The 12,163-nt window shown below is 41.7% G+C and overlaps 1 protein-coding gene across 3 annotated transcripts in view; it reads left to right on the top strand.

Annotated features, from left to right (window-relative positions):
• Positions 1-12,163, top strand: part of EPM2A (EPM2A glucan phosphatase, laforin) — a 128,805-nt gene that overhangs the window by 18,057 nt on the left and 98,585 nt on the right. The gene's annotated exons all lie outside the window — the stretch shown is intronic.

Here is a 12,163-nt window from a genome sequence, read left to right as displayed (position 1 = left end):
CTCCTGCCCCTCCTCCTCCTCCTCTAGACTGACCCAACCTTGGGAGGCCAGCCTCTCGGCTAATCGGCTAATCCTAGATTGGCAACATGCTGGTTACTGTTTTTCCTCCCCCGGGATTGGAGCCGGAGCTTCAGCCGGAAATGTTTTTCTTTCTGCAGTTCTTAAAAAAGAACCCAAACCCCAAACAACCTAAATGGGACGATCGAGGCATGCTTTGATTCTTGAAAATATAATAGGGCAGGAGATAAAGCAGTGGGTAGGGCGCTTCCCTTGAATGTGGCGATCTGGGTTTAATCCCAGGCACCCCTTATGTTCCCGGAGCCCTGCCAGGAGTGATCCCTGAGTGCAGAGCCAGCAGTAAACTCCGATCTCTGCCGGGTGTAAAAAATATACATAATACATGCTGGTTGCTAATAAGAGGAGAAATGTACAAGGGAAAATTTCAGTGTTTCCCCTCCCCTTAAACCTACTGCTTGTGCGCGTCTGTAGCTAGATAACCCAAACTGTATATTCTGTATTTTTATTTCAAAAATCTTTATTGTGGGGACCGTTTAATGTCATTGTAGCAGATTGTGATGTTTCATTTTAAAACCGGCTACAAAATGTTCTACATCTAGCACTATGCGTTGAGATTGCTTTTCTCTTATGAACAGAAATCGCTGCGTGTAAATCAGTACAGAAATCTCGGAGCATTTGGAGGGTAGGGTAGATTTTGAGAATTGACATGATTAGCTTAAACGATGGCGCTGGTTGACAGTTCAACGATGACTGCCCTGTCATAGCCTGGAAAAGTTGCAGCTAAGCAGACTTTGCGCCTGGTCGGTGAACGGTACACTTTCAAGTTTAGGTTTACTTTCAAGTGTCGTGAGGATTGCGTGTGTGTGAGCCCATGTTGAGTGTGATGCCCCTGAGATAACTGTGTCTTCAGTTTTTAGCGTACAGGTGGATCATTAGTCTCTAATGATGTGGAAACAATCCAAGGTCCGTGTTCTGGAATCTTTTTAGACATTATCTTTGTATCTCTCTTTGCCACTGATCCTGCAACTCTGGTTGTTCTTAAGGTCCGTTATGGTATCTGGAGGGAATTAAGAGACAAATCATCTTTCTCTTAAAATGATTCTTTTCAATCAAAAGTATTTTATTGTGGTTTAGATATGGCTTTCCGCCCTCTGACATGTTTGATGTGATGTGCCCCAGTTTCATCTGAGTTGCAGCTCCCTTACCTATTTTCTCATGGCTGCATATTATTCCATTGTACCTATGTCCCTTGGCTTCTGTATCAACTCATCTCTCCTTGACATTTGGGCTGTTTCCATGTACTCAGTGGCCATTGTACTCAGTGCTAGAATAAACATGAATGCGTATATGTTTTTAAAGTAATGTTTTTTTTTTTTTGGGTCACACCCGGCAATGCACAGGGGTTACTCCTGGTTCATGCACTCAAAAATTACTCCTGGCGGTGCTCAGGGGACCGTATGGGATGCTGGGAATCTAACCCAGGCCGGCTGTGTGCAAGGCAAACACCTTACCCACTGTGCTATTGCTCCAGCCTTGTTTTTTGTATTCTTGGCAGGGAGAAGGCATCCTTTCTTTATAGTTTACTGCTATTAATAGTATTGTGTAGTTATTTCATAGTAAAATAATATTGATAATTTCAATACAAGTTCAAAGGGTTAAAAACAAGGTTTCTAGTTCCCCCAGCTCTCATGTTCTCTAGTTTTAGTTTTTGCGTGTTCTTTCCAGTATTCTGAGTATTTTGTTGATATTGTCACTTCTTTTCTTTCCTTGTTTCTCCCTGGTTTTAGGGTGACATCTGTTTGTGGATGCTTGGGTGGGGTGGAGGGATGATCTCGCAGTGGGAAACCAAATTCAGACCTCTTGCATACACTGCACGTGTTCTAGCCCACTGAACTATCTTTCTCGCCTTCGTATTGTTGTTTTTAAATGATCAATGTTGTATTTAAATAAATGTAAGATTTATTTTGGGAGGGGTTATATGTGGTGGTGCTTGGGAGTTGGGGACCATGTGATGACAGGATCAAATCTGGGGCTCCAGTCTTTGGAACTACCCCTGCCTCCCTCTCCCTCAGCTTCAACTCCTGTTTTTAAGCTCTTTTGAGTTAGCATATAAATTATATCAGTTTACACATGAAGCAGTTATATAGTATTACATATTTAATATGAAAATTAAACACTTTATATTAAAATTAGACACTTCACAATTACTACAAACTCTTAAATGAGCCATCATGCTACTTATGAAATCGGAGTTATTTAGCTCAAGTTCATATCAACTCTCCCTGCTGGTTTCAAAACATTATTTTAAATTGCATATAATTATATATAGTGACTTTTGCATTTCAATAAAGATGTATAACAGAGAAAGCTAATATATACACACACACACACACACACACACACACACACACACATATATATGTTTGCTTTTTGGGTCACACCCAGCAATGCACAAGGGTTACTCCTGGCTCTGCACTCAGAAATTACTCTGGTGGTGCTCAGAGGACCATATGGGATGCTGGGAATCAAACCCGGGTTGGCCACGTGCAAAGCAAATGCCCGATCCGCAGTGCTATCGCTCGAGCCCCTACTTCTATATTAAATGAGAACAAAAACAGCTTATATGTTCCTCTCCATTGTCTTTGATTCTGATTTCTACATTGCTTAATTTTATGCAATTCATATCTTCTTATCATTGTACCTGTGTCTGCTTGTTTGAGATCTGCAGGTTTAGTATAATTATTATAAAGTAATCGAGCATTTTGAGCGGAATTAGGGACGGTTTTATGAACTAGGCTTTTGGAACCAAAATGCCTGGATTTGGTAATCAGCATGTGATTTGCACATGTCTCTTAGCTCACTATGTGATGCTGAAAGGACTAACCTGGCTGATACATCCAGTGTATTTAGAATCTTAAGGCTTAAGTGAGTGTTGCTTTTAATTTTAATTACTGTGATGAGGATGTCACTATAGCTTGAAAAAATCAGTAGTGAATTAAACTCAGTGAAAGGTAATGCAAACTTATGGCAGGTAATCAGTAGCAGGAAGAAAAATTCTTCTTTCATAAACTCTAAATCATGGCCACTTTCTATTGTAGGGATAATACAATTTCTTTAACTTCATGTTTGGGTGGGAACTTTTTTCCTCCAGTTTGTTTTACAATTTCTGGCTTTCCTTTTTTTTTTTAAATGTCTTTAACTTTTATTTATTTAAAAAAATTTTTAGTTTAGGGGATGGAGCGATAGTACAACCATTAGGGTGTTTGCCTTGCTGACCCTGGTTCGATTCCCAGCATCTCATATGGTCCCCTAACCATTGCCAGAGTAATTCCTGAGTACAAAGCCAGGAGTAACCCCTGCGCATCGCTGGGTTTGACCCAAAAAAAAAATTTTTGTTTTTTTAATTTTACAATACTATTGATAGTGGTTTCTCAGGAACATAATTCCAACACTACAGCTGTATCCATCTGTCTTCCCCAAGGACCCCAGGACCCTTTCCTCTCATCCTCCAATCTCAATTATACATAGTAGTCTCCCAGTATTTTCCTTTGGACCTTTGTTGCTGCCTTATTGTGTATCTGTAAGTCTTCTGTGTGAGAGAGTATCTGTATCTGTCTTTTTATATATATAGAATATTCAATTTATTAATATTTCATATAGCTTTCCTTTTTTTTTTTTGTTTTTTTTTGGGTCACACCTGGCGATGCACAAGGGTTACTCCTGGTTCATGCACTCAGGACTTACTCCCGGTGGTGCTCAGGGGACCATATGGGATGCTGGGAATCGAACTCTGCTTAGCTGTGTGCAAGGCAAAAACCCTACTGGCTGTGCTATCTCCAGACCCTGTCTGTCTTTTACTTCTGACTTCACTCAGCATAATGCCCTCTATTGCATCCCACACTGGTGCAAATTCCATGATTTTATTCTTTCTTGGAGCTGCATAGAATTCCGTTTATATCTATATCTATATCTATATATTCCATACATATATATCTCATAACTTCTTGATCTCTTTATCTGTAGTTGGACATTTGGGTTATTTCCAGATCTTAGCTAGTGTACTAGATGCAATGAACATAGTGCATATATCCTTTTGAATGAATATTTTTTTGTTTGGGGGGATAGATACGAAGAAGTGGTATCACTGGGTCATATGCCAAAATTCCTATTTTTTTTGAGAAATCCCATATTGCTTCCCGTAAAGGTGGAACTAGAAGACATTCCCACCAGTGAGGGCTCCTTTCTCACCACAACCCTGCCAACACTGGCTATTGCCAGATTTTGTTTTTTGTTTTTGGGCTGTACCTGCAATGCTCAAGGATTATCCTTGGCTCTGCACTCAGGAATTAGTTGTGGCCAGTGCTCTTGGAACTTTATGGGATGCCAGGGATTGAACCTGGATCGGCCATGTGCAAGGTCAGGGCAAGCACCTTACCCACTGTCCTATCTTTCTAGCTCCAGATTTTTTGATATGTTCCATGCTCACAGGCATGAGATTATATCTCACTGTTTTGATTTGAATTTCCCTAATTATGAGTGATGATGAACACTTTTCCATGCGCCAGTTGGCCATCCATCTGTCTTCTTTTGGAAGTCCCTTTAAACGGATGAACCCCTGGAGGTGGAGAATACAGTGGGTAAGACCCTGGCTTGCACACAGCTTACTTGGCATCCCCTCCCAGCCGCCCCCACCCCAAACCAAAAAAAAAAAAAAGGGACCTCAGTCCTAAAATTTCCTACTTCGAATGCATTATTCAATGAAAGCAAATCCCTTTTTTAAATATGCATTTTTTCTTGAAGAATTGGCTTGTTCTTCTACTTTTCATTAATATATATTTCTCTGAACTCAGCCATTTAAGACTTGAAAAGTTTGCACTTATGTCTTAATTGCATTGCTTTGTATTCCACCTCTCCCTCTTTCTTGAATATCTTCATTATTTTGTTGGATATTCTCTAGTGATTTTCAAGAAACAGTAATTGGGAGATAAAATATTGGCCCCTTTAAACACTGAAAAGTGTTTTCATTTTGTCTTCACACTTGATTCGTCTTTGGTAGAGTATTCAAGTATTCAAGTCTCAATAAAATTTCCTTTCAAAGGATTTGCATCAGCAATTTCTAGCACCAATGGTAGTTTATAATTTGAGATCAAGTTAAGTCCATTCCTTTGTAGGCAATCCGGTTTGAATTTATTTTTTAACTTTTGAAACTTTAAAACGTTTTTCTCTAGCAGGATGTATCTCAGCTTTTGTTGATAGTAAACAGCAATTGGCAATTATTTGCCTCTTTCAGTTCTAGGAATTGTTTTCAACTCAGACATTTTTATTAGTTTTTTATTTCCTCCTCTGATTTCTTTGTTCTTTCCTCTGAACTGTTAGTAATATATTGTGCCTTCTGCTATATATGTTGAGCATATTTTTACTATTATATTCTCCATCTTTTGTGTTTGTGTAGAAGCTATCTTTTTTTCCAGAGTTTGGTTGTTTTTCAGTACTGCCTTTCTACCAAAATCCCTTCCATGGGATTTTGATATTTTTATCTTCTGGCAATTATTGTTTTGATCTCCCAAATTTCCCTGCTATTTTTTAGTTATTTTTGTTTTTGTTGTTTTTAAATCAGAGCTTATCTTCCTGTATGAATATAATTTATATCTGAATCTTTCTAGAACCATTGTTTAAGAGTGGTTTTATTTTCTTTCAGAAAGATTTTTTTCTCTTGATTATTTTTGTATAATTTTTATTTTTCATGTATGGTTTCCCCCAGGTATTTGGTAATCCATGGATAACCATTCATTTTTTTGTGTGAATAAGGATAAGTTGATTAGCATAGGTTACTTTGGTAGTCTCCTGTTGATATAATTAGTGTTTATCTCAGATATACTTTATTATTTAAAAAAATTATTTTTATTTTTATTGAATCACTGTGAAATAGTTACAAGCTTTCATGTTTGGGTTACAATCACACAATGATCAAACACCCATCCTTCCACCAGTTTACATTCCCCACCACCAATATCCCATGTATACCCTCCCTTTCCCACCCTCCCCCTGCCTTCATGGCAGACAATATTCCCCATACTCTCTCTCTACTTGTGGGCATTATGGCTTGCAACACAGACATCTCAGATGTACTTTATTTATTTATTTATTTATTTATTTATTTATTTATTTATTTATTTATTTTTGGGTCACACCCAGCGATGCTCAGGGGTTACTCCTGGCTTTGCACTCAGGAATTGCTCCTGGCAGTGCTTGGGGGACCATATGAGATGCCGGGGATCGAACCCGGGTCGGCCGCATGCAAGGCCAACGCCCTACCCGCTGTGCTATTGCTCCGGCCCCATCAGATGTACTTTAAATGGGAAGATAGTCATAGCATATGGTTCGGTTTGGTAGATTTTTGGGGAGGGGAAATTTTTCTACTTCAGTGTTTGTAGGTGGGGAGCCGGGAGGTTCAAGTTTCCTGTCCTTAGCAAAGTAACCCACTCCCACTTTCACATGGCGTGATCCACTTAAGTATTTTCACTTTTACATAGAGTTGTCCTTTTCCCTTTGTTTCTGGCATTGTTGGTGGATCCATTGACATATCAGCATCCGTGCTGCCTAGATCTCTAGCCCGTTACCTGCACTGTGTCCTTCCAGGCAAACCTTTCCTAAAATCACATTTATTTCATATTCTGGGGGCTGGGGATTAGGATAGGAGGAGGCAGGTGGACATTTGTTTGTTTGTTAGGTCTCCTCTTGCATTTTGCCTTTTACGAACTTTTCCCTAACTACCTTCTTTTCCTTTCTCATAGCACTCTATTCTTTATACGTGCACTCTAAATTGCCTAGGTTTTATTGTCTTGGACTATTTGGTTGCAAGTAATAGAAACTGAGTGTCAACCAGCCTAAAAAAACGAACTCATATAACCCACTTAAAGCAAAACTCCTCTCACTCGCTCGCCAGTTCTCTTTCTGAAATTTGATTTATTCGGGCTTTAGCCTCCTTTGCTCAGGCTGACTCTGCTAAGCTAGACTTAACCCCAGGGAGCTGAAAGTTTCCAGACTTAAAACAGAGAGAAAACAAGACATTCCCTCTTTCTCCGTCCGTTCTCCTCTGGAAAACCTGGGGGCTGGACTGAATTTACCTGCTTGAACCCCTACCTTTGCCAAGGAGATGGAGGGAACAATGATGAGCGTTTCCAATAGTGCTTCTGGAGTAAGGAAGGAGGACCTCTCTTCCTGGAAAACGTGTCCTGTTTTGGGAGCATCTAGGGACATGAGGGGCAGCAAGTTAACAAAATATACCACACAGTTGCATACACAAATCAAGACCACTCTTCTATGGTGAAAAGTTTGTAGGCAGAGTTAGAGTCCGGAGTCGACCACCCCTCAAGGATAGAGAACAGAGCGGATAATGTAGGTCACATAAGGGTAGAGAAAAGAGCCTATAATGCAGATCACGTCTCGAGATTTATGGCTCCAGCTAGCTGGGGTCCGAGTATCCGCCGTCACAGCGGGCTTCAACAAGGACCCTGCGCACTAGGTTCAGCAAGTTCTTATGCTTTCATTTTGGCAAGTCAGCATTACTCAGCAAATTTCTATCACCTGCAGAGTACACCAATTTTTTTTTCTTCTTGTTGTTTTGGCCTACAACATCTAGCCCTACCTCCTGATGGTTACCTTCCGGAGACCTAATCTTATTCCGGGGATGTCATCTTTGACAAAAGCATCTGGTTTTTCTGCTTTTCTTGCTCCTGGAAAAGGCCTAAGGCACTCAGAGCCTGTCATGGCAGTTCTTTGGCCAAGGGGGTCCTCACATTCCCCCCCTTTTGTTATTCCTAATGAGGAATCTCCCTCATTCTGGCCACTCAGGTGTAGTTTCTCCAGGTTTAGGAGCTTCTGGTATTTCTGCCTGAGAACAATCAACTGTACTGTGTTTATCCTGCCTTTAACAAAAGACTCCAACTTATTCAGGATGCAGAGGCCCACGGTCAGGAGCAAAAGCAGAAGTACTAGGTGTCCCGGGGGGATGGGATCAGGGTGACAAGTTGACATTCCCAGCTCTCTTCCTATAACAATATTCCTGTAGCACAAACTTTACCGTTAGAACACACTTCAGGAGGACTGGAGTTGGCAAAGTAGGAAGGGGCCAAGCAAGGGGTTACGTGCAAGGCAACAGGCTTGGTACGTCCCTGAACAAACACATGTCCCAGTGTGGGTCATAACCGGCACAGATCAAGGTTAATTCTGCTTGTCTCAGGATCAGAGAGTGCCCAGTGCCCAAACTGGGGCATGTAAGGAGCTCGCTCTGCAGCTCTCAGTCACTACGATCATGCAGAAGCAGAGTAACCTGTGCCCTTCCCTTAGTTCCTTTGAGCCACTTACTTCAGCTTTATATTGTGGGGGTCGTCTTCCATTATCCAGACCTGCCACTGGTCGGTGTCATTCTGTCTCCAAAGGGGGAGGCAGCTTTTACGTGTGAAGCATGGACACAGGTCTTGATTCCATGCACCTGCAGAGCAGTTGGTGTGGTCAGGATCATGATGTAAGGACCTTGCAGGCGGCAGTCTCGTGTCACTTAATTCAGGCCAGATCTCCCAGTGTGTACGGATGAGGAGTTCACTCTGGTAGTGTGCTCCAAGCCCCGCATGGAGTTGGGCCTTGATACCTGTAGGGCCGGTAAGGACTTGAGAAGAGAGAGAGAGCATACATTCTGGCTTGTGCTTCCTTTTTCAAGGCTAAGTTGGAGTCGTGGCAGTCGACCCAAAAAGAATTTTAGAGGGAGCAGAGTTCTTCCGTAAAGGGATTCTCACAACAGGCAATTGGGGTTTTCAGAGGGCTTCCTTTGTCTACCTACATTCCCCCATTTGAGGAATTTCCTTCATGGGGAGGGTCAAATCTCCTCAGGGTCTGCTACTCAAGGTCTTATCCATATCCACTGGGTGGATCAACCTTAGAGCTTTTCTTTCCAGGAATCTTGTTGACCTAGGTTCCATTGCTGAGGGCCTTTCCCTGTCTACCGCCCTACATCAGCAGGTGATTCTGGAAACCTGTGATCTCATAGCCCTGGATGTCAGGTGATGTGCTTTTATGTTTTCTTGGCCATTTGAGTACCACAAATGGGTCTTTTGAGTACCACAAATGGCCGTTGCAGCTTTAGCCATTGCATCATCTGGAGAACAAGGAAAACAAGAACTTTCACCACAACACCCAATACACACTGACCACACACACACACACACACACACACACACATACAGAGCTATGATACTGGATTGTCTCTGAAACTGTGAAAGCACTTTATTTAGACTAGTACATTGCTATCACTGTATAACTGTATCACTGTCATCAGGTTGATCATCGATTTTCTTGAGCGGGCATCAGTAATGTCTCCATTTGTCCTAACCCTAAGATTTTAGCAGCCTCTCTTTACTCGTTCTTCCCAGCAATGCTACATTGGAGGCTCTTTCAGGGTAAGTGGAATGAGACCCATCATTGTTACTGTATTTGGCATATAGAATACATCATGGAGAGCTTGCCAGGCTCTGCTGTGCAAATAGGATGCTTTAGGTACCTTGCCAGGTTCTCTGAGAGGGAGACTAGACTATAAGAGGTCGTGTGTGCTTCTGGGAGCATTGTTTATAGTCTCTGGATCTTGGCTGTTGATGGGATTACACGGTGCCAGGTTTGTGAGTGTAGCTGCCAAGCTACTGGAAAATAGGGCGTTTTGGAGGAGGCTCAGTCCCGATCTGAGCAGACTTGGAGATCTCAGCCTCGGGTGCCACACACCTGGGTTTCTCTGCCGGTTCCTTCATGCATGAGGCTCGTCCGAGCATGTGAAGAGAGGCCTTGAGCATGGCTGTGGCTGGGTTCCGGAGGTCTTCGGCTGCCAGGGCTCTGCTCCGACTGGCCTCAGTGAAGACAGCCAGGCGCGGGGGCAAGAGACTCGTTGCTGTCTTCTGGGAGCCTTGTTTTATAGTACATTGCTACCTTGAAGAAAATTGGGATTCTTAGGTCTGATCTGAGAAGGACACTTTCAGTTGAGTGTGATGGACATTGAGTATGATGTCAGCTGTGGGTTTGTGGTAAATGGCATTAACTTTATTGAGGAAAGTTTCTTCTATTTTATTGACGTGTTTTACTGAGGTGTTTCCTTTCCCCCCTCCAACAGTGTCAGACCTTGTCAAAAGCTTTCTCTGCATCGATTGATATGATCACATGGTTTTAATTTTTCCTTGTATTGTATGAGGTGTTACATTGACTTGTATATGTTCGACCATCCTGGGGTAAACCCTTATTGTTATGCTATGTGATCTTTTTGATGTATTGTTGGCTTCTGTTAGTATTTTATTGAGATCCAGAGTATATATCTTTGCATATATTCATTAGAAATATTGGGCTATAGGTTTTTTTTTTATCTGCTTTGGTATCAGGGTAATGTTTGCCTCATAGAAATATCTGAAAGGACTCCTGTTTCTTCATTTTTCTGGAATAGCCTAAAAAGGATTGGGAGTCGGTTTCATTTGAAGGTTTAGAAGAACTTGCTCAATGGTTCACAATAGCCAGCAGCTGGAAACAACACGAGTGCTCGAGAACAGATGACTGAATAAAAAAAAACTGTGGTACATCTACACAATGGGATACCATGCAGCAAATTTACCAGGAAAATTATGAAATTTGGATGGACATGGAGACTTTCTTAGCTAGAGTGAAATGAGTCAGAAGGAGAGGGCAAACATAGGATGATTGGATTCATTTGTGGGATATAGAATGAGACTGATGCCCAGGGACAGTAGAAACAAGGGCCAGGGGATCCACAGTTGGAAGCTTGCCACAAGTGGTGGTAGTGGAGGTGGTTGGAGGGCTGCTAAGACAGAGAAGGGACCACTGTGACAAAGATAGTTGGAAATGATCACTCTGGGCAAGAACTTAGTGCTGAAAGAAGGTAAAAGGACAAACATGATAACCGTTCAGTGCCTGTATTGCAAACCATATTGCCCCCCCCCACACACACAAAGGAAGGAGGGGACAGGGGGGAGACCTGGGAACATTGGTGATGGGAAATGTACAAATGGACACTGGTGAAGGCATGGGTGATGGGACATTGTATGAATGAAACCTGATCACGATAAACACCTTTGTAACTGTGTATCTCAAGGTGATTAAAAAAAATTAAAAAAAAATGGAATAACTTGCTAGTAAACCCATCTAGCTAGTAAATCAGAGCTTTTGTTTTCAGGGGCGACTTTTTATTATAATTTCAGTTTTATTGATATTAATAGGTTTGTTCAGGTTCTCTGTTTCATCTTGTTTCAGCCTTGTACAATTATTAATGCGAAAATTTATGTGTTTGTTTTATGTTCCCCAATTTTGTGGCATAAAGGTTTTCATAGTAATCCCTAATGATCCTTTGAATTTCTGTGCCGTTGTGAACTCTCCCCTTTTATTTCTGATTCATTTTGTTAGTTTTTTTCTTTGTGAATGTAGCTGGTGGTTCGCCGCTCTTCTTTGAACACAGTTTAATTAACAGAAAATCTCTACCAATATTTATTTCATCAGATTGTTCTTGCTGTTTAAATTATTAAGGAAAATTGTCACTTGCTTCTGGGTTGAAAAACCTGCTCTCTACTGACTCCACATCTCCTGCCAGGAACTGTTACTGCAGCCAGGGTCTCACATATGCAAGGTGAGGTCTCTACCTAGCATGGAGCCACCTCTCTCGCCCTGACTGTCTTTTGTTTTCTAATGACATTTATTTAGATGGCAATTGTAGGAGAACATGGGGTTTGTCCTTTTAGCTTTGCCTTAGGGAACATAGTTTACATTAAAGCAATGTCCTTTCTGTATGGACACAGGAAGACAATATTGTGCTTGTAACTTGGGAGTTGGTTGACTCCAATAATATTTACTCCTGGGCATCTGCTTTCTTAACTCAAGTTGCCCTCAGTTCCTAGCACCCCAAAAGCAGGATCCCGACGAGGGACAGGAAGGATCCAGGGCAAGCGGTGAGTTATGTGCTACCCTGGCATCGAAATGGGCCAGGCCAAAGTGCCACAATACTCAAATATAAGTTGAGGGCATGATCATGGACAATGCTGTCATGATCCAAAAGTAATGATGAGATTAGGATCCTGCTGGGGTTAGGAAGATTAACCTGGCCTGA

Source organism: Sorex araneus, chromosome 4 (genome assembly GCF_027595985.1).
Source record: "Sorex araneus isolate mSorAra2 chromosome 4, mSorAra2.pri, whole genome shotgun sequence".
Taxonomy (NCBI): Eukaryota; Metazoa; Chordata; class Mammalia; order Eulipotyphla; family Soricidae; genus Sorex; species Sorex araneus.
This window is presented reverse-complemented; position numbering and strand designations above follow the sequence as displayed.